The sequence below is a fragment of the Psammomys obesus genome, unplaced genomic scaffold (genome assembly GCF_907164565.1).
Source record: "Psammomys obesus unplaced genomic scaffold, mPsaObe1.curated_primary_1811, whole genome shotgun sequence".
In the NCBI taxonomy this organism is placed as follows: domain Eukaryota; kingdom Metazoa; phylum Chordata; class Mammalia; order Rodentia; family Muridae; genus Psammomys; species Psammomys obesus.
The window spans coordinates 24,276,595-24,294,629 of NW_026596051.1; positions in this window are offsets into that span (position 1 = coordinate 24,276,595).

Consider the following 18,035-nt stretch of genomic DNA (forward strand, 5'->3'; position numbering starts at 1 on the left):
CAATATAGTCAACACAGTAGAACAGCTCTGGACTTCAAAAGCTGTTTGGAGCCAAGCTTTTTCCTCTATCAATGTGTCTTTTTGCTCCAAACAGACACATTTGCTGTTATCCCAGGATCTCAATTTTTCCTAATTTCCTGATATTTTGGCATCACTACTATACTTTAAGTATATTCATGTGTTGATCATCCAGTGCCATTTGTCATGGAGAATCAATCAATCCACTCAATTCACAGTAAGGTAACAACAGAATGCATTTGCTATTCATTTTATATAGAGTCCTTTCTTCATGTGACTGATGTCCACAGGTCCCCACAGAATAGGTCACAGACACATTCATTTCAAGAAAGGAAAGGGCATAGGGGGAAAAGATGGAGGGTGGGTGGGACTAGGAGGAGATGAGGAAGGGGGCTACAGTGGGGATATAAAGTGAATGAATTGTAATAAATACATGAATAAATAAAAAAATAAATGCAATCTGTCTCATTTCTTAAGACAGAGTTCAGGTAGACCATCAGCCTAGGAAAACTATCAGAAAAATTGAAATCATGGAGAAAAAAAAGTAATACCTGTGAATTATTATGCTGTTACATGTTGATCTTGATGGGTAAAAGTTTCCAGTCTGGTTTCTTTTGTGTAATAATTTTCTTCCCATTCTACCATTCCAGTGTTGCATTATGATAATAGATTCCTAAAGTTTTCATAATAAAACAAAAGAAAGTCATAAAGCAAGGCATTTTCCAAGTACATTACTAGGAAACATCAGGTAGGCAGATTACAGCAAAGCTGGGAAACCTTTGCTACAGGCTTCAGATGCTATCTGATGACAATCCAAAAGAATTTAACTAATGGTCATGAGACTGTTTAGTCAAATACAGAGACTGGCAATGAATGGCCATTAAGGGGGCTGAGGCATCACAAGAAAATTTGGCTCTGTAGCTGTAACATTCTAAGTCCCCATAATCACAGAAGTCCTAATCAGTAAACTAGCCTTATGGAATCTGTATCAAGGTGTGGCTTTTTTCTGGGAACTCCAGTTCACAATTGTATTTCATAAAGTTTTTGAAACACAGATTTTCTGGAGAGCATTTCCTGTTTGGGTTAGCTCTTTGGGAAAAGAGCAATAATGTAACCTTGCTATTTACCAGAAAGCCATTTTCCACATCAGACCGTAGATACAACTCAAATTGTTTCCACCCCAAATCTTGAAACAGAGTACACTAAAAATAACAAAAACAATATTGTTGCTAGATAGATCTCTGGTAATGCAAGAAGACTTCTACCATAGATCTAGCTAGAAATAGTATTGTTTTCCTTATTTTGTTGCCCTGACTCTGGTGGACCAAAGTGTTCTGTAGGTCAGGTAGCAGCTCGGCATCATGATGGTGATGGTCATGCCAGGCCCAGAGGAAACAGTTATATTATATGGGCTTTACAGTAATACAGAAAAACTGGATCATACAAACCCTCCTTCCTTTGTTAAACAATCAGCTTGTCTATATATCTCAACTTTGTTTTATACACTGAGCTTAATAATTGAGCTTTTATATGTTGAGCTTAGTTGAGTCATCATACTTTTTATCATTTATTTCTGTTTCTGTTACAATGGATTTAAATTCTATAGAAAGAAAGCTAGTTTAACTTTTACAAAAAAAAAAAAAGTTCTCCCCATCTCTCACTTGTTCATGACAGATCGATAACTTAACACCAATGCTTATTGTATAATTAAGGATAGTAGAAACCAACTGAACATAGGGCATCCAACCCCAAGTGATACGTTTACATCACAATCCCCACACCTAAGGCTCAGAGATCAAAATGGAAGGGTGGCAGAAAGATTGTAAAAGCCAGAGGACCAGGACAACTGATGTGAAATGTGACCAAAAAAGCCATACTCACCCAATCTCAAAAATATGGCTGCCTCAGCAAAACCTGCATAATGACAACAACCATTGGGATGAGAAGGTGGAAGGTGAGAGCTCACAATTTTCTGACCTTAGATGAAGAACTACAGGCAATTTATTCAAAACAAAAAATAGAATTTTAAACAGTCAGTTTCTCAGAGTAAAACTAAGGTATATTGTCATTAATCAGAAAACTTACATTCCTGTTAATAATAATACTAATAATGTTGGAAATCAAGTTGGCCAGGTCCTTTCACTTTATAAAGTTTTTTATTTGTCTAAACATGAAAATATAGTGAGCCTTATGTTGCTAAGAGCCTTGTATCTCTGGTTAAAGGCACTTTCCAGCATCTGGCTCAGTAAGTAAGAAATCTACATTTGACAGATGTTCACTGAGTGAATGGGTGACAATGACAGAGAATGAACTCTCCTCTGAGCCGTCTGAATGCTGCCTCCCAGATTATAAAGATAAAAACGATACAGTCCCCAAAACACAGAGGGAACAGACAGACAAAACACAGCCTCCACGAGAACACCGCAGCATGGGGTGAAGCCTTGGGAAATGAGAAGCTACAAAACAGCCACCTGACCCAGCCTGGTGTCAGAAGGGGCTTTTCACTTCTGAGAATGTTTGCACATCTATAAGAAGTGTTTTTGGAGTCATATTCAAGAAGTAGCTATTTAGGGATTACAAAATACTGGTCAGGTAACATGTGTCCCCTTAAGCACCATAGAATAACGGTTCAAGAAACTTAAGAGAAGCAGGGGGACAATAAAACCCAGGCTTCCATAAATTAGAAATAATGGGAAAAACAGAACTCTTCAAACCTCTGCTCTGGAGACATCCCAAGAGATAGACATTTAATACAAGAAAGGATTTTTTTTTTCCTAACCTCGGTATGGAGCTGGATGATTATATACTAGATACGGAGTCAATATCGCTTTTTATAAGCTATGCATGGAACTCTTTTAAAGGGGGCCATGGATGACCCATTTCAGCCAGAATCAGTCCTTTAATTTAGATATACAGAATGGCTGAGATGAACACCAATTACTCAGCAGCCTACAGTAGCATTATTTGACCATTTTTCTATTTAAGACCCATTCAAGCTTATGTAGCATATTACTTTTAATTAATTGAGTGTTTATGCGCTAAGAAGTTATTTGCTTGTGACTATAGTGAAATTTCCAGGATTTACGGCAGGAACATTTTAGAATAGCAACACGTTTCCCTCTGATTTGTATAGCTTCATTCATTATGATTTTTCCTGATGTTTTGCCTACCGTATTATTAACTTCCCCAAAGCAATGAAATACCAGCTTGTCTTCTCACAGCAGAGAAATGAGAGGAATAATTATGAACGTGGAAATCCCAGTGAAAACATGCTTCTTCTTCTACTGAAAGAGGCTAGTGGTCCAAGAAGGAGTTCCCTGGATTTATGGAGACCATTAAAAACACACATACACACACAGGAAAACAGATACATTTTTATCCAGCATCTTAGATATCCCATATGCAGGGAAAATAAATTACACACAAACATGTATTTATATCATTATATATTTTAATGTCGCCCTGGGAAGGAATTTATATTTTACTATAAGCTATAGCGTCCAAATAAATCAAGGTTGCAAGTGCGTGCCATGCATAAATATTTAATCACTGAAAAGTGTGCTTTTCAAAATATAAGAGTTTGTAAGCACAGTGTTTGATTTGTAACTGACTCCCAGGCCAATGCCAGGGTATGTTCTTCACTGCTCTCTGTTACCGAGGACCTTAGCCTCTCCGAGAGGAGGACAGTGTAGGACACACTTCCCTGCCTGTCAGTTCGAAGATGTGCTGTGATCTGGGAAATCCCTTGTAAACGGGGCTGTAGATAAGCCATTCTTTCACAAAGAGCTGGGGCTGACAGGACCACCAGAGTCATGTGCGTTTATTGTTCAGCCAGGTGTTTAGGACCGTCCAGGCTCAACCCAAACATGTGGAGACACCAGCAGAGGAAGACGTGGGAAGGAAGGAGGAAGAAAGTGAAGAACCAGGCTGGGTGTGACCCTGGGCTGGAACAGATCATCCTGCCATCTGCATTGTTGCTTCTCACAACATCATGGCTGGGGTGGCGCTCTGACCATATGGGTGGCCTCTCATAAAAGGGTAAAAAAGAATCCCTTGATTTACATTCCTCCTTCAGAATTGCTCCTGCCTCTTTGCTTCTCAATGCCATGTTTCCTTTGCCTACCCCGATGTTTGGTTTTCGTTTACACAACCTCTCTACTGGCCACAGGTTCCAAACATGTATTTGCTAAGAGGAAAGTTAGATTGGAAAATAATTCTAAGTCTTAATTCCTCCTCCCAAATCTGACTCAAAGCTACTTCCCAGTGTAAAGCTTTTTCCAGCTCCAGAAATACACAAGTGGTTGGGGTACAAAGGAAAGATAACTAACTAGCTGGTATGTTGCTTAGACAGGGGATTAGAATAGAGATAAGTCTACTTTCTTAGTACCTGACTTCCTCTCCCTCCCTTCATTTTCTCTTTCTCTCCCCCTCCCTCGCTCCCTCAATTTCTCTCTCTGGCTGTTTGAGACAGAGTTTCTCTGTGTAACAAAGTTCAGGCTATCGTCTACTCGCTCGTAGTCCAGGCTGGGCTAGAACTCACAGAGATCTGCCTGCCTCTGTTTTCTAGGTGATGGGATTAAAGGTATGTGCCACCACGCCTGACTTTCAGAGTTTCTTAGTCACCACTTTCCTCCTTCCTTGGGCAGAGCCCCAAAATATTAGCAGTGCCATCACTTCTAGACTCTTGCAGCATTTCTCACTGGAACCATATGGTCTGATCTGCGACCGAAAGTCCAGCTCACACAGTACAGATGAAAAGGGGACACTCATTATGTTTGGGGGAGGGTTGAGGCTTGAGAGAGAGACAGACAGACAGACAGCTCAGTCCTCACTCCTAGGGCCTTTTAGAGAGCCAAGCAGAACTGTGGTGTGAAGGAAAGGCTTCTACTCACTCAGCGACAGTGCAATGTTCCTTAAGGTCCATTGAGATAGAAAGACCGGAAGTAGAAGGTGATTGTCCAAGCAAATGGGACAAAGACCAGCTGACGTCCCTTAGTTAGCCTTAGTGAGGTTGTGTTTTCGTGTATTTCTGACTGAAGTGTATATTTAAAAGGTTCCAAGAACATTCTTTTGAAGGCTGTGTCTGAAAGAACAATGGGAAGCATGATAATGAGCATGAGAAAAGACCGTTCCATGTACAGCCTTCTCTGCTATTTGTTATCAGGAGATGCTAGGTCCCTGGAAATATGGAGGTGTAATAGGGCCTGGGGGTGGAGGACTTGGCTCTTGGGAATGCTATGGAAAGAGATCGACTTCCCACAGAAGCTACAGGCTCTGTGAGCTAACAGGACTCTACCTTGTCACATGAAAAGATGGTCAGCAAGAAACTTTAGGGCATAGGAATGTATTACAGAATAAGGCTTGTGGTCTCGCTGACCTTGAACCACCAGCAGTATAATCTAGCAAGAAGTTGCAAACCCCAAAGAGAAGCTTTCATTAGCTTAAACAGTCCTTATCCATGTGGTTACTACTACCCATGTCTTATAAAGAATCTAGCAGCTGAAATGCTTTTGTTCAACACATGAGAACTATAAGTAAAACTAGTCTCTGAATCTAGCCTCATCATTTTCACTCCACTGTGTCCTGTTCTTGCAAGTGATTTCAGTTGCTTGAGTAAAGGCTATTTTATAGACAATATGAAATTGTTGTGTCAGTATTCCAGGTTCTGAAGCAAACACTGAGACCTGCGACCTACAGTTTTCAGAAAAACACTTTTCATCTTCAAGCACTTTCTTTTTGGGAATCTTGTCTGGAATGTAACAGCCATGTGCCACATAGTGATGTTTTGATCAATAACAGATCACATAGAGGGCTAGGCTATCACAAAAATGTAATGAAACTGGTAATTTTTATCACCTAGATATAACATCTTAACATAACCCTTTCTCACATGATGCTATAAACCCACTGTGATCTCGATCCCATCAACTGACAGTGCACATAGTGACATAAAGCACATACTATGTGTTGGTACAGCCTTCTTGTAGGCTTTTGTATGTACAGTGCTAACTACCTTTCATAATTGTAATCTATACTCTTGCTTAAAACTTAAAAGTTGGGTAAGCAAGATAGCTCAATGGGTAAAGACTTTGTGTGTGTGTGTGTGTGTGTGTGTGTGTGTGTGTGTGTGTGCAAGCATGGTGACCTAAGTTCAATTCCAGAAATATACATAAAGGTGGAAAGTAAGAATTAACTCCATAAAGTTGTTCTATGACCTCCAAAAAAAAAATGCCATGGCACACATGCTCTCACATCATGAACATGAAAGAACACACACACACACACACACACACACACATAATTTTTTTAAGTTAACTGTAAACCAACACTAGGCAGTTTCCTGAGGACTGCTCCAGACACAGGAAGTATCCTAGGAAATGATGGCTTCATGACTGCTGTGGCCCTGAACTCCCCCTCCCCCAGCAGAATCAGACAATGTTGTCAATGATTCTGACTTTGTGTAGCTTAGGCTTGAATTCATGTTCCTATCTTAGATTTTCACACAAATAAATTAAAAGTTAAAAAGAGGACAAAACGTATAGAATAGAGACAGAAAGGTGACAATATTGTCTGTGTGTGCAGTTTGTTTGCATATTAAACTGTTCTTTCAAGCTGGGTGGTGGTGTCACATGCCTTTAATCCAAGCACTCGGGGAGGCAGAGTCAGGTGGATCTCTGTGAGTTCAAGGCTAGCCTGGTCTACAAAACAAGTTTAGGATAGCCAAGGCTATATAGAGAAACCCTGTTTCAAATAAATAAATAAATAAAATTAAAGCGACAACAACAAAAAAAACCCTGTTATTCCAAAAGAGTTACTTTTTAATTAAAAGGTTATGCATTAACAAATTAAATTATAGTTAATTTACATTTTTTTAAAACTATGAATTTCGTGTCACCAAAGTGCTTCGTAGGTAGTGCATCACAGCAGCGCGCAGTGACGTCCTGAGCTTCCTGTCCACTCATCAGGTACTCACTCACTCACGGAGACCAGCATCCCCTCTCGAGAGTTCAACTGTTTTGCTTTTTATCATAATTTCACTGTACCCCTTCTAGGACTGGATAAGTTTAGATATGCAAACACCCGTGTCAGGCAATCACTGCCTATGCCTCAGTGCAACAACATACCGCCTAATTCTGTATCCTAGGAGTCTCGGGTTGCGCCGTGCAGCCTAGGTCTGTGTAAGCTGTACATGTAAGCATATGTGAGTCTTTTCTATACTCCTTAGCACTATGATGGAATCATACATGCTGCTTTCTTATTTATTCAACTAATGTTCTATCCCTTTTCCTCAATCATGAACTGTATGGACTACGTGTGTTGCATACATTTTGTCTGGCAGACCGTTGTAGATACTAGCCATATCAGTGCGGTCTCTAGAGAGCATGTCTATGAAGCTGAAAGCTAGTGTTTCTTATATACATCCTAGGTATCTATACGTCTCTATGCTGTATGCGACATTATATATACAGGGCTCAGGTACATAGCAAATACCAAGAAATTTTTTTTTTCATTTTTTATTGATTCTTTTTGAGTTTCACATCAGGCACTCCAGAGCCACTCATCTGCTGATCTCCTCATATCTGTCCTAACCCTTGCAGCCTTCCCCACCCCACAAACAAAACAAAACAACACTGAGAAAACATCTTGTCATGGAAGTTGTGGTATGTCAGTGCGTTCCACAGTATACCTACCCCTCTGCTCAGACATCTTCACTTGTAAATGTTCATTGCCGTGAGTCATTGCTCTGGTTCAAGGTCTCTGGCTTCTCTGACACCATAAATATTGGATCCTCACCATGACTCTTCCTGCTTATCCTGTTATTACCCTGTGTCATGGAGATCCTGAAGCTTTGGATCTGCAGGCCCAGTCCTTTCACACATCCCAACAATTCACAGATGACAGAGATGTGGGGGCGGACCAGCTCAAAGCTCTGGACCTGGGCCTGGGCCGTAGCTGAGCTGGTCAGCCCACTGACTCTCCCTTATCTGCACCACCATCCTGAATCAATTTAACATAAATGAATATTACTTTACCCTTTTCTTCCTAATTTTCCATATTTTGTCTAAGACCAAGAGGGGAAATAAAAGTTCAGTGCTGGGGAAGCCAGTGACCGTGACTTCCAGGCTATATAATAGTTATGACCAGGTCAGACCTTTAGAAACTAGCTTTGGAAATTTATGCCGAGCTGTCTCAGCCTGCTGTTCTCTGGACTGTGTCTATTTACCAAATCTCTTCCCACAACAACATTTTTTTTTGCTTTTCTTAGGATCTAGCAGCTAGATATCATGGAGAGAAGCATGAAGATAAAATCATTTCTGCTAAGCTTGGAATGACTGACTGACAGACAGCAGCCCAGCAGCAAGTACTTTCTGTCACCTATTTCTGTCCTCCCCTTTGGACATGCTGTAGAGACTGACAATGGCCATTGCTACATTATCTGAGAGCTTAGCCCAAGCACAGCAGATGGAAGTCATAGGGATAATGGTCCTCAGGGGTAGCTCTAAGCCAATGGCAGATAACAATTGGAAGATACATAGCCTAGCTGCTTCATCTGATGAGAAATATTTGTAATCTCTTTGACAATCCCTTCTGGTGTCCTCCAAAGTGATGGAGCTCTGGTGTTCATGGCAGTTAACAGTACAGGCTTTCCTGATTTCTTCACCATCTCCATATCCTCCCTATTTCTACATGAATTTTCTCCATGTTACCTCTAAAATAAACTACATGGTTTCAAATCCTCTTTTTAGGCTTCCTAAATAGAACCTAGTCCATTAAAGAGCAGTTGCATACTTAAAGCAGACAACCAGACCAACTAAAGAGACAAATCAGAAATGGGGGGTGGGGATGTGTATAATATATTCATGTAGAGGAGAGAAATGTCAACAGGAAGCCTTCTGGCAGCTTTTTTTTTTTTTTTTTTTTTTTTTTTTTTTTTTTTTTTTTTTTTTTTGTTTTTTTTTTTTTTTTTTTTTTTTTTTTTTTTTTTTTTTTTTTTTTTTGAGGCATGGGTCTACTTTACCGGAAGGCTGCATAGGGATTGCTCAGGACCAGATGCTAGAAGCCGAGATTCTAATGCTAGCATGCCTATCAATGTACTGTTTAATCTTGTCATTTTCCCTCTCCAATCTTCCATTTTCTTTGCTGGAAGCATATTATTTAATCTTTGTGGTACAATCCTCATAAACCCATGGAAGGGCATAAAGCACATGGAATCTCTTTAAAGGTGTGTTCCACAAGCAATTCATATAAACAAGCAACTTTTACATAGTGCTGGCCCAGTAATGAAGGACTGTTTAATTAGGCACATGACATGTTCCAATCTGTCTAGACAGGGTTCTCTTTTTCCCTAGGATGCCTTTAGCCACACTTTTTCTGACACTGTGACAAGGTAGCCTTTGGCTGCAGACCGCAATTTTGCTGGGCACTTGTGATGCTGTAGAATCAGCCATGGAACTTTCTTTAGTTTTGGTGCTATTTGTCTTTCCAACCAGAACTAAAATTTAGCCAAGAAGTTGCTAGTTGGTAAAATAGTCACCAAAATTTTTCCTGGGATAGCCTTCATGACTGGATGCCCACCTTTATTAGTGGGAATTTTAGTTGATAGTCTTATTTCTCAACCCTTGCCTTGGAAAATAAAAGACTCCATGTTGAAAATACACTTACAAGTCATTTAACTGAATACCTCAGCCACCAAGCCAATACAGTATTTCCCCCTGACACCCCCTGTAGAACTCTGAGCACTGGTTTCATAGCAGAGAGTTCTATTCCTTGATATCAAATTCTTCAGTTAGACTTCAGTATGATGAAAACTTTGACAAGACAGAAAATCCTTTCCTATCCTATTGTAATGGATTTGAAAATCTATAGACTGTAGAAAAATCAGAATAAGCAATTGTAGAACATTTTCTGAGAATACTCAGACCATTAGATAAGCACCGTGAACAGAATATGATGGAAAGAAATGTGTAAACTTTTGTACCATTTTTCAAAATGGTTTGCAAATGGAACACAAATAAAATCATTAGGAAATGCATTTTACATTTTTTCTTATCATCAGACAGCCACAAAGAAAGTTTAAATTGTTATTGATTTAGAACCTGACTAATAATGGATTGCACACCGGGTCAATCCTCCATCAAAGTTAAGTTTATCCTCCCCTCCCAACATCCACCTAGGAGAAGGTGGAAAAGCTGCCCTTGGAGATGTGTTTGGATTCTCTTTGTCAGTTTCATCTCCTACTCACTCAGTAGTCTTCCTACATCCTCTAATGTCAAAGGTTTCCAAAGAGAAGAAGAGGCAACAAGGAAGTTCCACTTGGGTTGGTGGGTTCATGCTTTCTGGTCATGGACCGATGATAGTCTTGCTTTCCCATGAGTTGCTAAAGGAACTTCCCTCTGAGAACCTCCAACTCTGCCTCATCTGCCACTTTTTCCACCCTAGATTCTCCAAGAGTGACTTCCATGTGCTTTGAGTACCAGAGGATTTTCAGTAAATTTTCTAAGACAAGACGGCTGGAAGCTGACCAGGTCATCGTTTGACCTATGAAATTCTCTGCAGTTGTTCTTTCTCTGTTCGTCATGTCCCATACACCATATTTAATTCTTTTTGACTTGTCATGAGTTTCCATGGCTTTTCTGAGATGAAAGTCTGTTTTAGTTTTTGGTATCTATTTACAAGGAATCCCTGTTGAGCCTAGTGGATGGTCTTGTGATAAATTCGGCAAGCATGTTTTAAATTATTAAAAAGACATAACGATGCAAACCCTCACTCTTGACAAAGGAAAGGATTACAGTTGAATTGCAGGAGAAACTGTCTCTAAAAAGCACAAGTGTTTCCTAGTCTTTAAAAATATATCACAAGGAAAGCTCTAGAACCATAGAGAAACACTAAGTTTTTCCCCCCACCAAATAAGATATGGAATCATCTTTTATCAAAAAAGGCTCTATTCCAAGCTCCTCAATGGATGCCTGAAACTGTACCCAGCTCTACATTTATGAGGGTTGTTTCCTGCACACTCATTCCACTAATAAAGTTTAATGTATAAATCCAGCATTAAGAAATAGAGAATCGTGACAGTAAGATACAACAATAATGATAATTCCACAGTAAAAGTCAAATTGGTGGGCTAGGGAGATGGCTCCATTGGTAAAGTGTTTGCTGTAAACATGAGGCTTGAGTGCAGATTTCCTGCACTCACACAAAAAAACAAGTGTGCCAGCATGCACTGCTGAAGCTGAGACCAGAGGATCTCTGGGGTTTGCTGGGAAGCTGGTTTTGCCAAATCATTGAGCTCCAAGTTCAATAAAAGATCCTGTCTCAAAAATTAAAAATAAAAACAGAGAAAGGACAATGACTGAAAACACTCAGAGTGTGAATCCCAATCTCTACATACATTCATACTCACACAAACATGTACACACACAGGTACCACAAATACAGAAACAGTCATACATGATTGTGCTGTTCTCCCCTCTTCTTCTCCCCTCTCCATCTTCCTATTTCCCTAAATAGCTTCCTGTGCTTTCACTCTCTCTCTTAGAAGAAGAACATTACATCTTTCTTTCACATATCCCGGTTACCAGAACCACTAATCTTGTTCTTTGGAGCTATTACTGAGTAAAGCAGGGGTTACTTGACCAAATTATCTGCTTAACAACAAGAGGCTGTTAACGAATGGTTTGCTATCAACATGGCACACTGTGTGGAGGAATAACCTTAGTCCTGGGTAGATGGACTGAGTCAGTGTGATCAGGATTCTCAATCTATTCAGAAAAACTAATGAATTTTTTATTCCTTGAATTTTATTTCAATTTTTTGGGATGGATCGTGGATATTTGAAACATAAGAAAATTATAGCTAAAATGGGCGCTCTCATTCCAGTCTTGAACAATTCTTTTATGGGCCTACTACAATAAAGACCCCAAGCCACTCACAGGCAATACAAGAAAAATACTAATATTGTACATACATTAATTGTTTTTAAAATATTAGCAAATAAAACCTTTCTCTATAATAAAAAAAATAATGAATTGTGATTGACATGAATGTATTCAAGCAATATATGGTTGGATCTTGCATTCAGGAATCCAGCAGGAAGCTTTTGTCTGAGAATGAGAACAGGCAAAATAATATGCACCCACCACTAACATAAAATAAATTTGATAAAATATTTAAAACAATACAGTAGGGAAAATGTTTATGAAATTATGCTAAATAGGGGCTGGAGAGATGGTTCAGTGGTTAAGAGAACTGACTTCTCTTCCAGAGTACCTGGGCTCAATGCCCAGCATCCACATGGCAGCTCACAGCTGTCTGTAACTCCAGGATCAAATACCCTCACATAGACATACATGTAGGCAAAACATCAATCCACATAAAATAAAAATAAATAAATAAAAATTTTAAAATTGTGCTAACGTAACAGAATATTCATACAGGGAGAGATATCTAAACCCTCATGCTCCATGTAAAACTGTTTCACATAAATTACAGACAGATGGTAAAGGAAAAACTATGAAGCAAAAGAGCACATCTTAATGACACTGACATGGCCAAAATCATCTGAAAGTATTCCTGATAATATCAAATATCAGTGTGAAAAATCAAGTGTGTGTGTTTGTGTGTGTGTGTAAACTAGACTTCCCTAAAATATATCTTTTATCAAAAGATATCATTTTCAAATGACAAACTGAGGGATAGCTGTGTGGCTAAAAGCACACCTTGCTTTTAAAGAGAACCCATGCTCTGTTCCCAGTGCCCACACCAGGCAGCTAATAACAACCTGGAACTTCAGCTCTAGAGAATCTGATGCTCTCTTTTGATCACTGAGTACATGTGCAAAAAACACAGAAAGACACAAAATAAAAACCAATTTTAAAACAGAGAGATTATTTTCCAAAATTAAAAATGAGCTATCAAACTATGAAATGGTAGAAAGTGAATTTTTTAGCGTGTGACAAACAACTATCAAGAACACAAAAGTCAGAGCTGTAATCAAAGGCAAAGGTTAAAAAAGAAGTATGTATAGAATTAATTGAGAAAAAGAAAGAAGAGGAATGTATGAATCTCTCACAACAGGCACACGGCGGTGTTCATGTTCATCTCTTGCTCAATGCATAAGAGAAAGACAGAGCTAAAGCTGAGAAGGTTTTATTTCTTCTTTCTATCTCCCAAGCCCTAATAATCTCTCTGGCTTCCATTTTCTGTAACAGACTGTGGCATTTCTTCGGTCCCTTTACACTTGAAGCTCTGAATCTTTAGACAAGACATAGAATGCCTTCTGCCTACATGAAGGCAGCTCCATTTGAAGATGATTTCTTTAAATACAATTTCTTGTTTTAAATCATTTCTTTCAAATTTTCTTACCCAATTAACTAGAACATTCCTCCAAGAATCAGCTCAGCCAAAATTGCCATTGCTATGCCTGCCCTGGCCAATATACACACTTAATTTCAGAGAGAGGAAACTGTCCAAGGCTCCATGAACTTAAAGGAGCTGGTACCAATATGAGTCAAGCAGGGAGATTTACAACAGATTCAACCTCAGAGGGCCTTTCCTGAGCTCATGCCATTCAGTGCTGAGTGAGGTCGTTTCTCATTACTGTTGCCAGCTGAGAGGCTCACACAAAATTATTACACTCTGTTCATCCCACCCTGAGAATATATTCAGTTCTTGGACTTAAAATAGACTCTAGCTCCCTGGGTTAACTTGCTGGTGTTTGATGTATTCTCCAGTCGCATTCTTCTAGCTCTGCCAAACTGAGTGAAATATTTCCATGGCTGTCCCTGAGGCCATTATAGGCAATTAAGTGGTCAGAGTGACATATATACATATGGCTCTTTTTAGTGCAGTTGAATTTGAAGATGAGAAAGCACTATGAATGCAATGAAATGAAATCTGTTCACTGAAATGTGGCGACAGGGGAAAAGGTTTTCTCTCCGTTCAGCATAGTCACTGAGCCCAACTTCATTCACTTTCTCATTCATTCAAAAAGTATTTCCTACTACCACTCCGTGCACAGAAGTGTGTTTCATGTGAGCAAGATAAAGTTCTTTCTCAAAATAGCAAACAGAGGTGTTGAAAAACAAGTAAATCAATGAGCATATAATATACATAATTGATCATAGTGGGTACTATACTGAGCCTATCGGAACTAGTGGCTAAGGGGAAGACACCGTGTTTGAGAATGCAAAGTTCTACTGATTCAGACCTCCAGGAGATAAGGAAATGGCTTGAATGTGAAATGCCCTTTAACTGGACCCTTCGTAGGACCGCTTCGGGGTTGGCCAGTCAGAGGAGGAAGGTGAATTTTATATGTAGTTTCATATGTGGGAAGAATACGCTTGCACAGAGGCTCTGAGACACAAGACATTAAAGTAAATTTGAGGAACCATGAGAAAATATCACGCTGAGGTGGAATCAGAAAATAGCAAACCTTTTGCTAGAGAGTTGACAGTTACTATGAGAAATTCTTTAGCAAGAAAGCATTTTGGAAGGATACAGAAAGAAACATGAAGTGTCCTAAAGCACACTCTCACAGTGTTGAGACATGACTATGTGCAAGAAGTAACAATCCTTTCCAGGAATCACAGCAAAGGGAGAACATAGCACTAGTTATAATCAGTACCTGATTCCCACATTACCTTCTGAAAGTGAGAGCATGCTATTGGCTGAGATTTTTCCAGTGGCAAAATACAGTGTTAATCGGTGTGCTTGAAAATCTTTCTTTAAAGTTAATATAACATTATTTTTTTTTGAGAAATAAAATAATTATAGTTAGGGTTTCTTTTTTTAATTATACTTTACTTACTTTGTATTGCCCCTCTAGTTCCCTCCCTCCTTCCCTCCCAAATCCTCCCTTCCGTCCCCTTCTCCACACACTCCCCTCCACATTCTTAAATACACAAAGAGCTTAACAACAGGGCTTGGTAGAAATAAGTGTTGTGTAGTAGTAACCGGGATAACAGACAAATAGAGAGACAGGGTGGTGGTGATAACAGGAGCAATTCAGCAGCTAATAGTAGTGACAGAGCAACATCCGTATTAGTAACAAGTTTAATTTATCCAGAAGAACATAATTTTGATTTGTTACCTCTGGGGGATGCAGTCTTGGGGCTTTTAATTGAAAGCAGCCATTCTTGCTCATGGTTACATAACTGAATATTGTGGGGGACTGTAAACAAATCAGAGATGTCCTGAGGTAAAGAAACAATGACACTTGATATTTGGTGCTTAGCTCTTGAAACATCTCTATCAGCTGAGGCCTCAGTTTCCCAGATTTTCCCACTGAAGAGTATACATAATGCCCCTGACATGCTCACAAAGCAGTTTTCAGTTCTGCATCAGGTGTGCTCGTAGAGATTTAAGCTTTTCTCTAACTCTGGCGTCTGTGAGACTCTGATTCATATCTGACCTATGAGGACATCTCCAGTGCTGCTTAAATCATAGTGAGAAATCAGTTCCTGGCTGATGCAGAGTTCCCTTGAACTTTCTCTCCCTCCATAAAATTTAAACAAAGATAAACTCTGCTACTGTGTACCTTCAGATAATTTGGCTCTGGCCAAAGATGTTTTATTCATCCAGAGGAATCATGAAATGACGAGCACCTAAAATAAGTGTAGAAAACACTGTTCCGTGCTATTTAATCACATAGTTCTTATTCCATAGATGCACACTGAAGGCCTTACAGGATTTGGAAATTTTTCCAGTGGTTTGAAAAAAAACACAAGAAATTATTTTGAAAGAGAGACACACTCAAATTAAGTAAGGAAGACCCTAAGGAAGTTAAAGGGATTTTTGGTTCTTTGTATGTACTCATCAAAAGACTCCTTAAGTGGTAAGGATGGCTTCAGAGCCCAATTTTCTGCCAACAGGTATAGCAAAGGAAGGTGATTCCAATAGGAAGGATGATACCAGGGCATCTCAGGGCCACCATGGGATGTTGCCAATCTTCTAGCCCACTAAATTCATAACTAAGGCAGCAGTCATTCAAGAGAGGCTATGATATGGGCCAGGAGATATGTGAGTTTCATCCAGTCAATAAGCTGACCACTCTCACATCATACAGGAACAGGCAAGGCAGGGAGGAACCAGCTCCTAGAGAGGCAAGAAATGGGAGATACAGGAAAGAGGCATGCAAAACACTGAGAGAAGAGCAGCCATTGCCTGCTTCATGAACACTTTCCATTGTTGAGGTGCTATAATAGAGACACAGAAACAAATAAACGCATGGCCAGTGTTAATCCAAGGGGAAGAAATACATCAAATAAATATATGCTTACAATCTGAGTTGATAAATTCATTCATCAAAGCAAATACCTAAAATGTGTTGAGTACTTGCTAGATGCCAATAACCGTCTAAATAGCTGTGTGTGTATGAGTCTGTTGTAGACTATAAAATGCTCTATCGGTTAGCAAAAGAGGATGCATTTTAGATGCTCAGTAGAAAGAACTTAACACACAAACCTAGTTACAACAGTAATTAGAAATCTGAATACCCACAGAGAGAATATTAAGGCCATCCAAGGACCAACAAAGAAACAGTACCACCAAGGAGAGGTAATTTGGTAATTACATAAGAATCAGGTATTTTAATCAGAGCCAAGAGGTGGTGCAGAACTGGGACTCATATGGAAGGGAGGTGGACCTCCCCTATCAGTGAGCTGAGGGAGGGGCATGGGAGAAGAAGAGGGAGAAAAGGTGGGGTTGGGAGGGGCTGAGGGAGGGGCCTACAGCTGAGATACAAAGTGAATAAATTGTAAAACTAAAAAATTAATTAATTTTAAAAAAGAAAAAAGTCTCAACGTGAAAAAGAAAAGAAATGGGATTCATACAGAGACGGCGGAGCAAGAGCTGGGATGGTAAAAAAAATGGTTGAAATTACTTAACTTTTCCCTTCTTGAATCCTTGAGTCCATACCCTGCATCAAACATACACAAAGCATATGATATAGGAGCTGTGGCCACTCATGCTTAATAGAAGAATGTGAGTCTCCTGTAATTTGAACACTTTCCTAAAATCAATCAATATTTAGTAGAAATAATATTCAAACCAGATTGTCCAATGCAGATGAAGTCTTCTCTACCATTGTTCTTAATTGGAAAAAAAAAAAAACTGAGTTAGGCAAACACTACAGAAGGGAGTTAGAAAGATTGTAGAGAAGCCATTTATAATGAGCTAGAGATGAAGGAGGCAAGAGAAATAGTTGTATGCTGGCAGACATGGAACAAATTTTAAAAACATGAATTTACTGAGATGCCAACAAAAAATCCTTTTCAAATTCTCCCTATGCAAGAGCAATTCCACTTGTACTTTGATCTTTGACCTGGACCCATACAATTAATTCCACATCGTATTGCTGCATACTGCTCTCCAAGGAGAATCGAGTTTACACTTCTCCCAGATCCAAATCATAACAGTACTTAATTAGGTGATAATTTATGTAGTACTTAGCATGAACTTTTGGCACATGCTGGAGAAGGCTGTACAAGTGTACATGTGTTATCACCTGACTGCATCAAGAAACGAAACGGAGCCTGGGCATTGGCTAAGTGTCTTGGGCTTTACAAGGTATCAAATGACTTTTATAACCCTGTAGTACCTGGCTTTCTAGTAGGCAGGACCTGTCTCCAGTGTGTATTAATATACTGAATATTATGCCCATATGCACTTAAAACATTGATTCTGAGTACTTCAAAACAACAAGGAGCCTGGAAAATCAGAGAAACAGATGTTGGATGAATAGAAGGCCTTCTTAGAGTCCATCACTCAGCTTTCAGGGAACAGCTAACAGGGAAGGGGTCCTTCAAACCTACTTGATGGGAAATAAACAGAGTGTGGACAAGGAATTGGAATCTCTACCACCCTCTAGCTTTGTGGAGACTAACCTAGGAAATGGTTATTTTCCAGCTGCTATGTGAGATCTGAAAAGGTCGTGGTGAAATATCCTCAGAGTGCCTGATGCGCTCATTTACATAGCATGCAGAGTCAAGGGTAAGAAACTTTACAATGTAATCCAG